The 15,419-nt window shown below is 43.6% G+C and overlaps 1 pseudogene; it reads right to left on the bottom strand.

Moving 5' to 3' along the window:
- LOC134381115 (F-box/WD repeat-containing protein 12-like) overlaps positions 1-15,419 on the bottom strand; it is a 36,533-nt pseudogene that overhangs the window by 3,069 nt on the left and 18,045 nt on the right.

Below are 15,419 nucleotides of genomic sequence, written 5' to 3'. Positions count from 1 at the left end.
CCGGGGCTCTTCTGTGATCAGTTTCTCTCTCTGTCTTCCTTCTTCCAAAAGACCATCACTAGGAGTTTGCCTTATACTCTAGTCTAACTCCTAATTCAGACCTTGGCACTCAACAGGTACCTTATCCTTAGCAGATGACTGGATGTCCCTGTGCCCACAAGTTATCAGGACTCTCACACAACCCTATGCAGAAGGCACAGCGAAGCGCTGGGCTTTCCTTTGCCAGGCACCGGATGCCCTCTCCACGTGTCAGCATCCCCTCCATGCCTTCCCCTCACTCTCATTCTCACTGACGCTCTGTCCTCAGATCACCAAACAAACAGCTCTTGAACGATTTCCACTGGGATGTCCCTTAGACCCTAACCTGTTCACAACTAAACTTTACCCTCCCCAGCCTGGGTGCCAGCCCCTTTCAGCTCACAGGCAACACAGCAGCCTGGACAGAGCAGAGGCTACAGGGGCAGGAGCCCTGAGGACAGACTCAACATTGGCCTTGAGCTTCCTGCGTAAGGGAGGTAAGTGCCAGCAGAGAGGACACTACTGCTGGGAACAGACCCCGACAAGAACTGGTGTGGCTCATGATGAGCAACACTTGACCTGGGTGCCCTCAACCAGCTGCACGGCTTGGTCCTAACATGCATCCCACAACCTTGGGGTTCCAGACCCTCCGTCTTCCTCACATGCTGGCTCCCTAGGAAAGGGCTCCGCAGACACTGACCTTTGAGCCCAGGTCTGAATCCTGTGTAGAGACAAACACCCACTCTCGGCCAGGAGAGCAGATGAGGGTCATGGAGTTACTGGGAAACACAGACACCTTGGAGACCACCTGCAGCTGAGGCACTGTCGGTGTGTAGAGGGTCCCTTCAACACAGGCCACCTGCAACAGAAAGCAGCCAAAACAAAGCCGCAGCCAGGACACCGGCTAAGTAGGAAGCACCATCCCCTTCTGGGTGGTGTTTCCTCGCCTGAAGGATGGAGACGGTAACTGCTAAACTGCCTCCCTTACAGGGTGCCAGTTAGCTTTAAGTCATGTCTTAGAATATTTTTTCAAATACACAGGCAAAAATGAATATGCTCAAACAGCATATAAGTCTTCACAGCAAAAGCCATTATCCCTTTCCTGCAAAAGTCTGGCATGTGACCATCCAGGGCCCTTTCTAGCCATTGGCATATGGCACACTGGGTCACCGCTGGAGAGCCATTCTGCAACCTGCCTTTTAGGTTTTATACATAAAATATTCCTTGGAAATCTTTCCACATTCATGGACAGTTTCGTGCAACTTTTTGCTTCCTCTCATACTGATGGAAATTTCAGTTGTTTGCAAATCTTGTTACTCCGAAGAATGACTGCTGCAGTGGGCATCCTGCAGGTGACCCTGTGCACAGATGCCAGCACTTCTTCACAGCAGATCCCTGAGACAGGCATCACTGGCATCACTATGCATATTTAAAACTTTTAACAGAGAAAAAAAAACTTTCCAAAAAGCTTCAAACTATATTCCTATTTACCATGTATAAAAATACCTGCTTCTCCTCATCCAAATTACTATAATATTAATCTTTAAAAGTTTGCTCATCTGGTAGGTGAAAAGTCTCATTTCAATGTCACTCTCTTGATGACCAGGTTATGTTTATGGCTTTACATATTATTGGCCATTTGTACTTTTTTCTATGAATTGACTATTCATATCATTACTTATTTTTCTATTGGCTTTCTACTCTTTATATGGTCTGACATAAACCCTTGGTTAAATAAGTGTTTTTTCATAACTTTTCATGTGTCTTGATTTTATAAATACCGTCTTTTATGATTCAGATATTTTTAACTTTTTAAGTAAATCAAATCTGCATATATTTTCTTGATCCCGGTTTTGTCTTGCTTAGCAAGGCCTTGTACATCTCAGATTGATTTTTTTGGGGGGGCTGGCCAGTATGGGGATTCTAACCCTTGACCTTGCTGTTGTTAAAACACGATGCTGTAACCAACTGAGCTAACCAGCCAGCCCTTTCAGACTGATTTTTAAAACCACTTGTATATTGTTCAGAAAATTTTATAACATTACCTTTTACATTCAGTTTCTTAATTATTCTAAATTATTTTTATAAATGGATTGATATAGAGTAGCTTACTTTTGCTTTCCTAACAGCCAAGTGTCCCATTTCTTGAATAGTTTGCCCTTTACCTACTCTTTTAGAAGACCATCTTAAAACACTCACACAAACAAACACAAAAACAAAAAGATAAATAATTAAATAAAAGACTACCTTTGCCACAGACATTTACACGTGGAATCCATTCTGGACTTTCTGTTCTATATATATAGAAACACCTGTTACTACTGTCCAAGACAACACAAATATTTCAAAACACACAGGAAATGGCAGGCAACACTGAAACAAAGTTAAACAGTAAGAAAGAAACAAAATATTTTAGCAGATGAAAATATTACTCCAAAGAACAACCAAGAAAACAGATCTGTAGCCACACCCCAATATGAATTAAGTGCCACAATATTTACATCTACAAAAAGTATTTGCAGATCTGAAAGAACACCCTAAATCAGAAAGTCAACCCTCAGCCTTTCCTGCGCCCCGGCCGTCTTGGCAGCTGCTCTTGGCTGGAGGCCGTCGCACGCCTGAGGCAGGCAGATCACGGCCACAACAGAAACAGAAAGCTCCCTGGAGCTGATCAACTCTAGGCTCCAACTTGTTATAAAAAGTGGAAAGTACCTGCTGGGGTACAGGCAGATGCTGAAGATGATCCGACAAGACAAAGCAAAACTGGTCGTCCTTGCCAAGAGCTGCCCGCCTTGAGGAAATACAAAATAGAGCACTACGCCATGTTGGCCACAACAGTGTTCATGACACTCTGGAGCGTGCACACGGGCCGTCACTGATCCTGGTGGTTCTGACACCGTTAGAAGCATGCCAGAGGAGACTGGAGAAAGAAAACTACGCAAAATTTTTCTTTACTAAAACTGGCCAGAACTTGTTTTAGAAAGAAAAAGAAAAACATTCAACACTCAGAACTGAAATGGACAAAAAACAAAATAAAAAACTAAGAAGATATGAAATAAGAGTTAAAATTATTTCAGGAAAGATATTAAATAAAGTTATCTTAAAAATGAAGATTAACGAAGGAGGAATTGGTAAAAGGACATGAAAATCAACTACATTATATGTTGATAAATTGAAAAGAAAATGAAGATGAACAAGTCTAAGGGAGAATATTACTGAACAGATAAGAAGGACACTAGAGACAGAAATAAAAACAGACAAGAGAACAAAGCGAAATAAAGAGCTGAAAAGAATCAGAGAAAAAAGCGACAGAGCAGACAGGCAAAGAAGATACAGTAAACACAAAGTGAAGTTCCTAAGGAGGAAAAGTTAAACAGTTAAATTACACAATGAAACTAGAAATAAAAGAAGGCCTGAATCTACATACTGAAAGGGTTTATCATATTCCTGGAAAAACTGACCCAGATGATGACCTTAGACATATTGTAATAAAACTACTAAAGTTTATTTTTTATTTTATATATTTATCTGTTTATTTGCGGCTGGCTGGTAAAGGGATCTGAACGCTTGACCCTGGTGTTACCAGCGCTGTGCTCTAACCAAGGGGCCAACCTGCCAGGCCCCGAAGTATTTTTTAAAAATTCTTCACTTCCTCAGTTAAAGCATCCAAATGCCTAACAAGGAAAACAAGTCAGGCTGGCATTGGACTTTTCAACAGAAACATACAAACTGAAATAATATTTTCATAAAATTCAAGAAAAGTGTGAGCCGCAGACCTTACGCCCCACCAAGCATCAAGGCTGTAGAAAAGCGGTTTTAAATCTATAAGAACTGACTTCACGAGCCCTTATACTGTCCGCACCGCGCTTCCTCAGGAATCTAGTAGAGGATGATCTTCCTCAAACCAGGAGACGACAAGGAAAAGTTCACCAAAAGAACTAAGTACATTAAACTGTAGACCAAAGAGTTAAAAGAAAGTGGGGTGTGGCGGGGGAAAGGGAAGAACAGCAAGTAAATGTTTCATGTTCTCACCACAGTAGAAATGATGCATTTTTTAAAATGGGAAGAGAAGCAAGAAAGATCAAAATAGCACAGCTCAGTGACTGTCATGAGAGTAAAAACATACCATTTAAAGCCAATAAATAAAAGAGTACAAGCCTAATAAAAAAGAAAAGATTAAGGGTGCTCCAAAAAGTATTAAGATAAAGGAAACCATTACAACAAAAATACAAGGCTTCCTAATTAACAAAAGGTATCAGCACTCCTCCCAATGCACACATGAAAAAGGGAATAAAATAGACACAGAGAAAGGAACTGAGTAAATACGCCACATCATACAGTGAACGTAGCATAAAATTAAATGCAAGGTTGAGATTAGGCACATAAGTAATATCATCTTAATAAGAAAATGGGTTGATTCACTTATTTAAAAGATTTTCAGGTTGGTTAACAAACAAGCAAACAACACAACATCTCTGTACTTCATTCAAGAGGCCCATTCAAGACAGAAAGGCCAGTGTGGGAGGGGAAGAGGACCAGACAAACGCAATCAGTGAGAGGACAGGTGTATGATCCTGGACCAGAAAAGGCTGCATTCAGGTCCAAAGCATGAAATGAAATAATAAAGACACTTTACCAAGGTAAAGGCTGTAATTCACCATGAAAAAATAATAGTTATGTGGAGGAAAATGAAGGAGAACACCTGTTAAAGATGGAGACACTCTTGCTCTCCTGTATTTTGCCCATCTCAGCAGGATGTGAATACACTGTGTCAGCAAGATTTTGCAAGGCTTAACCGCAAGCCACAGATTTCCTACTGAGTTACCTAGGAGGTGGAGAAGTGATGGGAGGGGTTTGCAGCTGGCTGAAAAATATATAATACCTGCTTTCTCCCAATAAATTTGCTTAGTGCGTGCACTAGGCCCCAGAACTTTGTGTCTGGTCTGTGGCTGACCACCTCCCCAGGCGGCAGCCCCAAGCTCAAGGCGTGCTTTGAGCAACTCACCTTCCTGCACTCTCTTGGCAGGGCTGCATGTGGCCCTGCTCCCTGAGGGACTCCTGCCAGAGGCTACGTGTAGTCCTGCCTCCTGAGACCCCCAGGACCAAGAGAAAGGCACAGTTATGAACACCTATGAATCAAAGAAACACCTCAGTCACCTTTACAAAAAAGCAAGCCCAAGGAGAAATAGAGTGAAATACATCAATAACACCTAATATTTAAGTATTTATTACTAATATTATTAAAGAAAAATAATTAATAGTGACAATACTGCTCTCAGTCTAAGACGGGTCAAGTAAACAAAAAGCAAATAAATATAAGACCTAAACAATCTAATTAGTAATAACTACACTTGGACCTTTGCACCCTAATAATAGAGAACACACCTCCCTTGCAAGTACACATGGGACAGTCACAAAAATTGAATACACAGTCCAGTTACAAAGAAGCCTCAATAGGTTCTACAAGGGAAAGTAATATGAACGTTCTCTGATCACAATGACAGAAAACTATAAATCAAGAACAATATTGAAACAAAATAGACAAGGCACTAGCTAATCACAGAAAAAATGGGAGAAAGCACACATACTCATACGTAAAAACGAACTGAAAAAGGGCAAATACACAGTTGCAGAAAATATAAAGAAAAAAACCTCAAGAAACTGTTTTAGACAAATGTATGCATAAAAAATTGACAACTGAGATACGCTGGACAACTTCCTAGAAAAATACAACATATCAAAACTGATACCAGCAGAGGCAGAAAAGCTCAAGCAGACCAATTTCCATAGAAGACAAAGAGAAAACTGCTTAAAAACTACCCCACAAAAAGGCATCCAGCACCAGACAATGTGAAAGATGAATTCTACCAATTGAAAAACTAGATAATCCCTGTGCAACTTAAACAGTTGCAGGGCATTTAAAAAAGAAAAAAGAAAAGAAAAATCTTCAGATTCCTTTTATGAACAAAGTATAGCCTTCATATGTAAATCTGACAAAGAAAGCACAAAACCAAAAAACTATAGACCATTCTCACTTATATAGATCCTCTTCCAAGCTCACTCAGGTGGCTGCAGAATGGAGGTATTTTTGCTGGCTGTTGGCCAGGGACTGCTCTTCTCAGTGCCTAGGCCACCCTTGGGTCCTTGCCAAAGGCCTTCTCACAGCTTCTCCCACAACATCGCAGCCAGCAGTGCATTCACACTGACTCCTCCTCAGGCTGCGAATTGGAATTCCTGTTCGGCTAGCAGCCAGGGAACATGGTCTGCCTTGAAGGGGTTGTGTAATTAGACTGGGCCCACCCAGATCATTTCTGTTTAGCCCTATATGAGAAATTTCTCATAATGTTTGTTGATTTAACCATATGTCCCTGTAATTCTATAAATTTTGCTCTATAAATTTTTAGGCCATATTTTGAGGTACATCCAAAATTAGACTGTTATATCTTCCTGAACGTTTGATCTAATTAGTATTATGAAATGTCCCCTAATATCCAGTAATGATTTTTATCTTAAAGTCTCCTTGATCTGATATTAATAGGCGTATCAGCTTTCTTTTGATTAGCATCTCCAGGATACTAAGCAATGGATCATTTCCCACACTTTTAATTCCAACCTTCCTTACATGTTATGTTTTATATTAGTCTTGTTTTTGTTTCCTAGGGCTGCTGTAACAAAAGACCACAAACTGCATGGCTTAAAACAACAAAATTATTCCCTTACAGTTCTGGAGCCTAGAAGTCTGAAATCAAGGTGTAAGCCGGGCTGCACCCTCTCTGAAGGCCGTAGGCTGTCCCTGGCTCACAGTAGTGTCACTGCAGTCTCTGCCTGTCCTCACATGGCCCTCTCCCCTGTGCGTCTGTGTCCTTTCCTCTTCTTGTAAGGATACCAGTCATTGGATTTAGGGCCCAACCTAATTTTAGGATGACTGCATCTTGAGATCTTTAACTAAATACATCTACAAATATCCCATTTCCAAATAAGGCCACATTCTGAGGTTCTAGGTGGACGTGAACTTTCGGGAGGACACTATTCAACCCACCGCATTTACTATGTTGCCTTTCTAAAAATCTACTCTAAAATCTTTGCCTTTTAAGTGAGATATTTAGACCATTTATATTTAATTAATTACAGCTATAATGGGGGGTTATATATGCCATATTATTATAAGATTTATATTAATTCTGTCTGTTTTATGTTCCATTTCCTGCTTTTGGGGGGCTTCTTTAGGATTTTTTGCTTCTTTTGCCATTTGGTAATAAAGAGTCTGGCTCCATTTTTGATATCTGACTGCTGACAGCTTCCCAGCCCTGCCCTTCTCCCTGACCCACATTTGGGCAGGCTGGTGAGAAAGCCTGCACACTCCTTCCTTTGGCACTGGGTGGGAAGTTCAAACTAACAAGCCCTAGCCCACGCACCAGAACCCTCACCTCAGCCCCATCTCCTAATCACCATGAAAGCCAAAGCCTGTCGCCCCCCCCTTCCTGCTCTCCCAAGCCATTTTTGAACCTGTTTGGGTGCCTGTCCTGCTCTCCTCAGGAAAGGTTCACTATGTGGGCAATACACCTTTCCTACACTATTGGTGCATGTGTATAATCAGCGGTCTCCAAATCTGAGCCAAATTTGCAGAGAGGGGGATGGGGTGTGATCCCAACCTGTCCCCCACAGGGCAACCACAAGAAAACTGGTGAAGTGGTGCAGCAAGCAGTGTCTGGGTGATGCCCACCACACTTCTCTTGCACTGGCTTTTCAACTGGCTCTGCTGCTGGCTGGCATGAAGGCACCTGTGCTGTGCTGCTCTGCCATGCATTTGTAGAGTCCCACCAAGCCACCTTACAAATTTAACCAATCTAAGCTTCAATAACTGGCAGTCAGTGGCCTTAGATCATGTTCTTGGCTTGGACTCACCTGTGTGTCTCATATGGAATCATGTGTCTGGATTCCAGCATAAGCCGTGACTGTCACTAGGCTCAGAAGAACAGCTCTCACCCTGGTACCACTGGTTGTGTGTCTCACCTTGGCTCTGATCTCTGCTCTGTAGAGCACTCAGTGGAGAGGCTGATGCCCTGTGCAACATGTGGGCTTAGGCTCTAACTCCTGAAAGCAGGTGGCTCCCCTGAACCCCACAAAATGCCAATCCTGTTTCTGTTGCCTACTGTCTCCATGATAACAAAGATTCTGATTTCTAGGGTGATAGGCAAAAGCACCCATGGCACCCCAAGGCACAGACCCTTTGAAAAGCAGTGCCAATGCTTCCCCTCCTTCCCTTTACCATCCCCTTCCTAAAGGCTGGAGAATGGCATCACCCTGCTGGACGACTGTAAAACAGACCAACAAAGATTTGGGGTTCCACTGAGTGCCAGGCTTTTCAATATGCTAAAGACCTACTCCAGTCCCAGCTTAGGCCCGGGGCCCCGAAAGCCAGCAAGGTAACAATTGCCACAGACGGACCCTAATGCTGATGATAGTTGTTTGGGATTCTTTAGGGGGAGAAACTTATAAATACGAGCAGGGCAGAGAGGATCTTTCCCATTTGCTGAAGTATATCCAGTAACCACAAAAACAAGAAAAGGAAAAGAAAGAAGGAAGGAAAGAAAAACAAACGATTCGGGGGAGGAAACAAACACTGAGACAGATCTGTGAAGCACCCGCTGGCCCTCTCAGCACCCACGTTGCAACAAAATCAACAAGTTTTAGGCCTTTGTGGGTTCTGGGGGCCACACATTCCTCATTTACAAACTTATCTAGGCCTGTTTATGTTACCCACAAATCAGCCCATTCTAAATGCTGCTTTTTATCCCGAAAGCCTCTAGCAACTGTCCGAGTTACATCACAGCAGGCATCCTGTTAGTGCCCCAGAGACTCATTCCCCGTGGAGGCTTCAGCAACCTCCTCTCAAGCCTCCTTCAGTCTCTGGAACACCCACGATGGCCGTGAGCTGCTCATGGGCTTCTGGTGCCAAAAAACTGCCCTTCTTGTCCCCACACTCTCCACCATCCGCGTGAACACTGCTGGCCGCAGCTGGGTCCTCCTGGTGAAAGAGACTCTCACAGCTCCTGAGCCTGTGACTCTGCACCCAGCTGCACACTGTGGCTGGGGTCACGCAGAAGCCTCCTCGCTAAACGTAAATGACATCTTCAGGATGACAGCAGACCTGGGCCATCCGGAGTATTCCCTGCATTCCCCTCATAGGGGGAAGCAGCTTCCCGTTGTGCTCAGACCCTCACCAGATACAAGGGCACTGGACGAAGCCACCACTCTCCAGGACCCACTGGCTACCCGAGAGGTTCCTTGAGAACACCTGAGTAAACTAGAATGGGCATTCACATGTTTTCTGGATGGCACTGCCACCCCTGCACTGAAGGGCTGCTGCTGTCCATCCCTGTGGTGCAATGTCCCTGATAAAGGGTGGGACCCAAAGCTCGGCACAGATGGCTGCACTTTACCGTAGCCCTCAGTGCCCTGGCCCACAGTCCGCCCATCTGCACATGTTTACAAACCCTTGGGCCACTGCCAAATGTCTGCCTGTGTGGCCGACCAACGGCCAAAAAAGCAATTCCTCATCCAGGGTTTCCCTCCTGGGGGTAAAGACCTCGGGGAATCGCTTGCCTCCCAGATACCCAAAATATAAACCAAGGTTACACATGTCTCTGCACATACTTAAGACACTCCTTATACTCTATATACAATCAGACATTAAAGAGAGAGACAAAAGTATTTCACTTCTCAAAATACAAAATGGGCTCTTGAACAAGTCTTTCAATGGGACTTTCACTTCAGTTATCAGCCTTAGAACACAGGCCTCCCAGAGTACCCTAATTGACAGAGTTTGGACGTGTTGTCCCCCAAAACTCATGCAGAAATCTGATCCCCAATGTGACAGTGTTGGAAGCTGTTTGAGTCATGAGGGCAGATCCCTTATGAGTGGATTGATGCTCTCCCTGGGGGAGGGAGTAATGAGTGAGTTCTCGCTCTATTAGTTCCCTCAAGAGTTGTTTAAAAGACCCTGGCACCTCCTCTCTCTCTTGCTTCCTCTCGCCATGGGATCTGCTTGTACCCACCAGCTGCTGCCACTTTCCACCGTGAGTAGAAGCAGCCTGAGGCCCGTGCCAGATGCAGCTGTCCCAGAATCATAAGCCAAATAAGCCTCTGTTCTTCATACACTACTCAGTCGCAGGTATTTCTATTATAGCAACACAAAATGGACTGATACACTAACCGTTTGCTTCCACAAGTTCAAATTCAGTTACACAAAACATGCACATTTCAGTCATTAAACACTGGGATGAGTATAACAGTCTGGCTCAGTTTTTGATGTTTGCTGACATTTAACCCCACCCGCTCTGTTCTGCTTCTGCTCCATGTCAGGACAAGCTGATGAGAAAGGAAGTTTCAAACCACATCAACACTGGCCCAGGTGGCCACCCTCACCCCAGCCCCACCCCCTGGCCACCAGAAAAGCCCATGCCGGTCCCTCCTCCTCACACTCTCAAGCCATTTCCAGACCTGCCTTGAAATCCTAAACAAACTTTGGGTCGGGTTAACTCTGCCCCCATGGGGCACCCATCAGACATATTTGCTGTCCTCTTATGATTTAGAGCTAGCTATATGCTCTTCCGCTAATCTTTTGGAGTTAACACTACAGATTATGGTATGCAATCTTAACTTACCAATACTATACTATTTTTTTTTTTTTGGACTGGTAAGGGGATTGCAACCCCCTGACACGGTGTTGTCTGCACCAGGCTCAGCCAGTGAGCACAGCGGCCATCCCTATATAAGATCCAAACCCACAGCCTTGGCACTACCTGCGCTGCACTCTCCCGAGTGAGCCACGGGGCCAGCCCACAATACTATACTATTAAACGGCACATTTAATCTTTCTAGACAATTCAAGGATCTCATAACCTTCTAACTTAAATGCAACTGTCATGCACTTTATTTCCATATATAGTTTAAAGTCCACAAGACATTGTTCACTGCTTTTTTACAAAGTCAGGATTCACTTAGATTTCTTTTATTGACCATTGCTGTTGCTCTTCAAGCTTTGCTGACTTGATGAAATTTCATCTTTGATCACTTTTTTCCTCCCTGAATAAGTCCCATTAGTTTTGGGGTTTTTGTTTGTTTGTTTAGTGGTAGTGGTTGTTTGGTACAAATTCTCCATTTTTTTCCTGAAAAAAATCTTTGTTTTACTATCATCCTTTAAAAACTTTTCTAGTTATATGGAATATACTAAAAAGCATATGTACTTCACAGGGCCTGGTTTTCCAAAGCCTTGCAGTTTCAAATATTGACCTTGCAAGGACAGGAAATTTCCCTCAGGCTATAAGTCTCTGTTGCAAGATAAGGATTGTAGCACAGCAGGTTGCTGGCTCAAAGACAGACTAGTTACTGATTGTTATGTAAAGATACTGGGAAATTGCTGTTAAGGAATGTTTGCTAAGATCAAACTGTTGTTGATAGGACCATTAATTGCGTTACTGGAATGTCATCTGGCTTGTTTCACTGAAAGTTACCAGCCTATGCTGTTAAACTATAACCCCACCTATGTTCTCTTCCTGTAACTTCCTGGTTTGGAAAATAAATGCAGGAAGAGAACCCCAATTCAGGGTTAATTTCCTGAGGAAGGGATCCCTCTTGCTTGAGGGTTCCAGTGGGAGATTAACCACTTTGGGGCCTCTCACTGCTTGGAAGAGATGGGCTTTGAGTAATCCTTTGCATCTCCGTCACCCAGGGGAAGTGGGGTGACAAACCCATGGGGGGCAAAGCAACACAAAGCAACATGGTTATAGAATCCTTGGTTGGCAGTTCTATCTTTTAAGATATTCCATTGTCATTTAGCTTCCACTGTTGCTGTTAAGAAGTCAGTCTTGAAGGTAATTTGATCTCCTCTGGCTTGTATTAGGATTTTTCTTAGTCTTCAGGTATCTCAATCCACTCTGACAGGTTCATATGCAGGTTTATTTTTATTTACTCTGCTTGGGGTTGTAGGTCTTCTTGATTCCATGCATTAATTTCCTTACTCTGCTTTGGAAAAGTATCTGCTATTATCTCTTCAAAAGTTTCTTCTGCCCCATTCACTCCTCCTCTACCCCTAGGATATCAGTTAAACAAATACTGGAACTTTCTGTGGGTCCTTTATAGCCTTGTGGACCCCAGGCAGCATCAGTATTACCTAGAAGCTTGATAGAGTCAGAATCTCAGGCATCCCCAGGGACCTACTGAATCAGAATCTGCACTTAAACAAGATCTCCAGGTGATCAGATGCCCACTAGCACCTGAGCTCTGGCCTATTTCTCTTACTCTCTCATCCACATTTAATGTTCTTCGTATCATTCTAGACAGTTTCTTTTGCTTTCTCGTCCAGTTCACTAATTCACTTTTACATTCTTAACTTTTTAATTGATATGTAACACACATATGTAAAACTGCACAAAACAAAGTGTAGAGCTCAGTAAATTATTACAGAGCAAGTATTCATGTCACCACCCAAGTTAAGAAATAGCTAAATTGCCAGTAGCTCAAAAGCTCCCCTTGCCCCACACCCAGTCACTGTGTGGTTCAATTGTCTACCCTGCCATTAAATTCACCCATTGAGTTCTTAACCATTGTTACTGAATTTTCCTATTCTAGAATTTCTACTTGGTTATTTTCTAAATCTATTATGTCATGTTTTATATCCATAAGTTCTCTGCTGAAATTTACCTCCCTGAACATAGCAACCATAGGTGTTTTAATGTCTGTGTCTAATATCTATAACGTCTGAAGCCCCTGTGGTTCTCTTTATATTGTCTACTATTTCTCCTGCCAGTTCTAGCTCATATTATCTTACCTCTTCCTATGCCTAGCTTTAAGTAGAAATAATGTGAGGCATAGAGTGATGTTATCTTTCTCCAAAATGGGTTTTTGTTCACTCCTACCAGGTGATCAGGGGTGCTGAGCCACAGCCTATGCAAGGGCTGGTTGACCCACAGCCTACCCTTACCCTTAGGTTGCAACACTTGCTAATCCCACCCAGTGCATGAGGATTCACAGGCTTGCCATACTTGGTGGCCTTGGCTTTGGTCCCCTAGGCTGTCAAAGTTCTGCTCAGTCTCTCAAATGCCTTGGAGTAAATATTCCCAAGGCAAAAATAGCCCCCAGTGATGGGGTCACCACTGTGATCCCATCTCCTAAATCTCGCCCTAGAAGTTGTTTTTTTTTTTTTTAGCTCTCTCACATTATCAAGTGGATGATACATACACTGTCTGTGTGTGGATACATTTTCCCTCATTTTTCTTAGTTGTCCCTCACAAACAGTGTGAATTCCATGGCCTGCCATTCCCAAAGGAGAATCGTAGTGGTTTCTTCTTCATCTGTACAATAACATTCTCAAATTTCTCTGGGAGCTATTAATTACACTTATTCTAAAGTCTTTAAACAACTTACAGGAACGCCGACGAGAACTCACTTCATCCTCATGGCCTTCAGAGCTCTGGCTTCAATAGTTACAATCTTTCCCCTGCACAGGTTGCTTGGCAAATGAGAAAGGGAAGGAACAGAATGCTATGCTTGTTTAAGATAAGGGGAATGATGCCAGCAACCCCAGGGATAAGCAAGAGGAGGCTGCGAGGTGCCGGGGAATCTTCTCCTTCTGCAGCCTCTCTCTCTTTGGCATGGCTCCACTTTTGTCCCTAAGTACCTTATAAGCTCCAACTCCTTTCCCCCAAAACTCCCCAGGGTTGTGGAGAAAGCAGCTGCACAGCACTGGGATCGAGAGTCCATCCAATCCATTCCCTGTAAGTAATCACCCGCCAATGATGATAATCAGAATAATAAACTACTTGTAAGCCATAGGGAGCTGCTTGCTTCACTCTGCAGTCTCAGGATACCTTCTCAGTTTGGTGAGCATTATACTGTTAGCTCATACTCAGACAACTATAAAGTTGTTTATATTAAATGTTTCATTAGGTCCTACTTTGTTTGCTGAGCTAAGTTCCTCTCTGTTTTGTTTTTGAAACATTACACTGTTCTTGGATATCTACTCATCTGTTTATTTAGAAACAGCAGCTTGCCCATAATTCCAAATACCCTCATCCCCACAAGTAGATGACACTGTCTTTAGATGAGAGCTACTTCCTAGATCTGTCATCTTAAACACCATCTTCACTGTGTTTCTGAACGGTCAAATGCTTTCCAATGTCATCTTTACATTAAATGTCCCAGCAACTCAAGTCTTTCACTGTCTTGGGTAAATGTTCACATTCTGTCAAACATGTCTCAGCTTTTCCTGAGTTGGGCCTTAGCAAGGACTTGAAAAACAGGAACAAATGGTAAAAATGCAGTAGTAAGAAGAAACTTCAGGTAGAAGAAAGACTATAAAGAAAGAAAGACTATAAAGGAGACAGGAAAGCAGGGGCACATGGACAAAAACCCTGAGGGAGCCCATAGAGGTGGATCTCACTGTGAAAGAAAGGGAGAGGCTACCCAGTTGGGGCCACATACAAAGGCTACTGCTGCATGCTAGGGCTGAAGGCCAGAACAAGGCATCTTCACTCTACGATGCAGGCAAGGAGGAGCCGGGGAACCCAAAGAGGAGAGTGACATGGTCTGCTGTGGAGAGGGCCTGGCTCAAGTCTCATCCATCATAGTAGTCATATTGCCAGTGTGCACAAACCTTAGGAGAAGGCTAGGACCTGCAACGGTGCCTAAGAACCAGTCACTCACCAGCAGGAAGGGGCCCTCTGGATGTCACAGGCCTCCATCGCAGATGAGAATGTCGGCAGACAGAAGGAGGCCCCCTCCCACCCATTCTCTGTTTTCCACACTTTGATCAATCCCCACTTGTCCATGGTGACAAACAGCTGCAGCTGAGGGTAAGTCACCAAATTCACCAGAGCAGCAGGCTTGACCAGATCTCTGTGCCCTGGGCAAAAACAAAATTAACATAACAACTTACACAGTGATCCATTTATTTCATAAACACATATTACTTTAATGCATTCAACCGACACACATTTATCTGTGTCTACTCTGTGCCAGGTTCCACAGTACACACCAAGAATGCAAAAGTGAAAAAGACATGACCTCACCTTACAGCACAGTAGGGAAAACAGAAGAGGAAGGTGTATCCTAGATATATGAAGAGTAATAACTTGCAAAGCACAGCTGGAGTGTCTGGAAAGACCTGCTGGAGGCTGGATAGCACTTACTAAGCCTAAGCGTGGGGTTGCGGCACACACAATGGCCCGACGTATCTGAAGCACTTTCGGCATTACCAAGGGTCCAGTGAAAAGGAAGGCAGGTGCAGGATGGACAGGGAGGCTGGATGCAAGCCTGATGCCATGCTCAAGAGCCAGGGCTGTGCACCGCTGCACCCTGCTCTCAGTCTACAGAGAACTTCCACAGGTACTGTCTCACTC

The sequence above is a fragment of the Cynocephalus volans genome, chromosome 6 (assembly GCF_027409185.1).
Source record: "Cynocephalus volans isolate mCynVol1 chromosome 6, mCynVol1.pri, whole genome shotgun sequence".
Lineage (NCBI taxonomy): Eukaryota > Metazoa > Chordata > Mammalia > Dermoptera > Cynocephalidae > Cynocephalus > Cynocephalus volans.
Note: the sequence above shows the minus strand (reverse complement) of the source record. Positions and strands in the feature narration are given on the sequence as shown.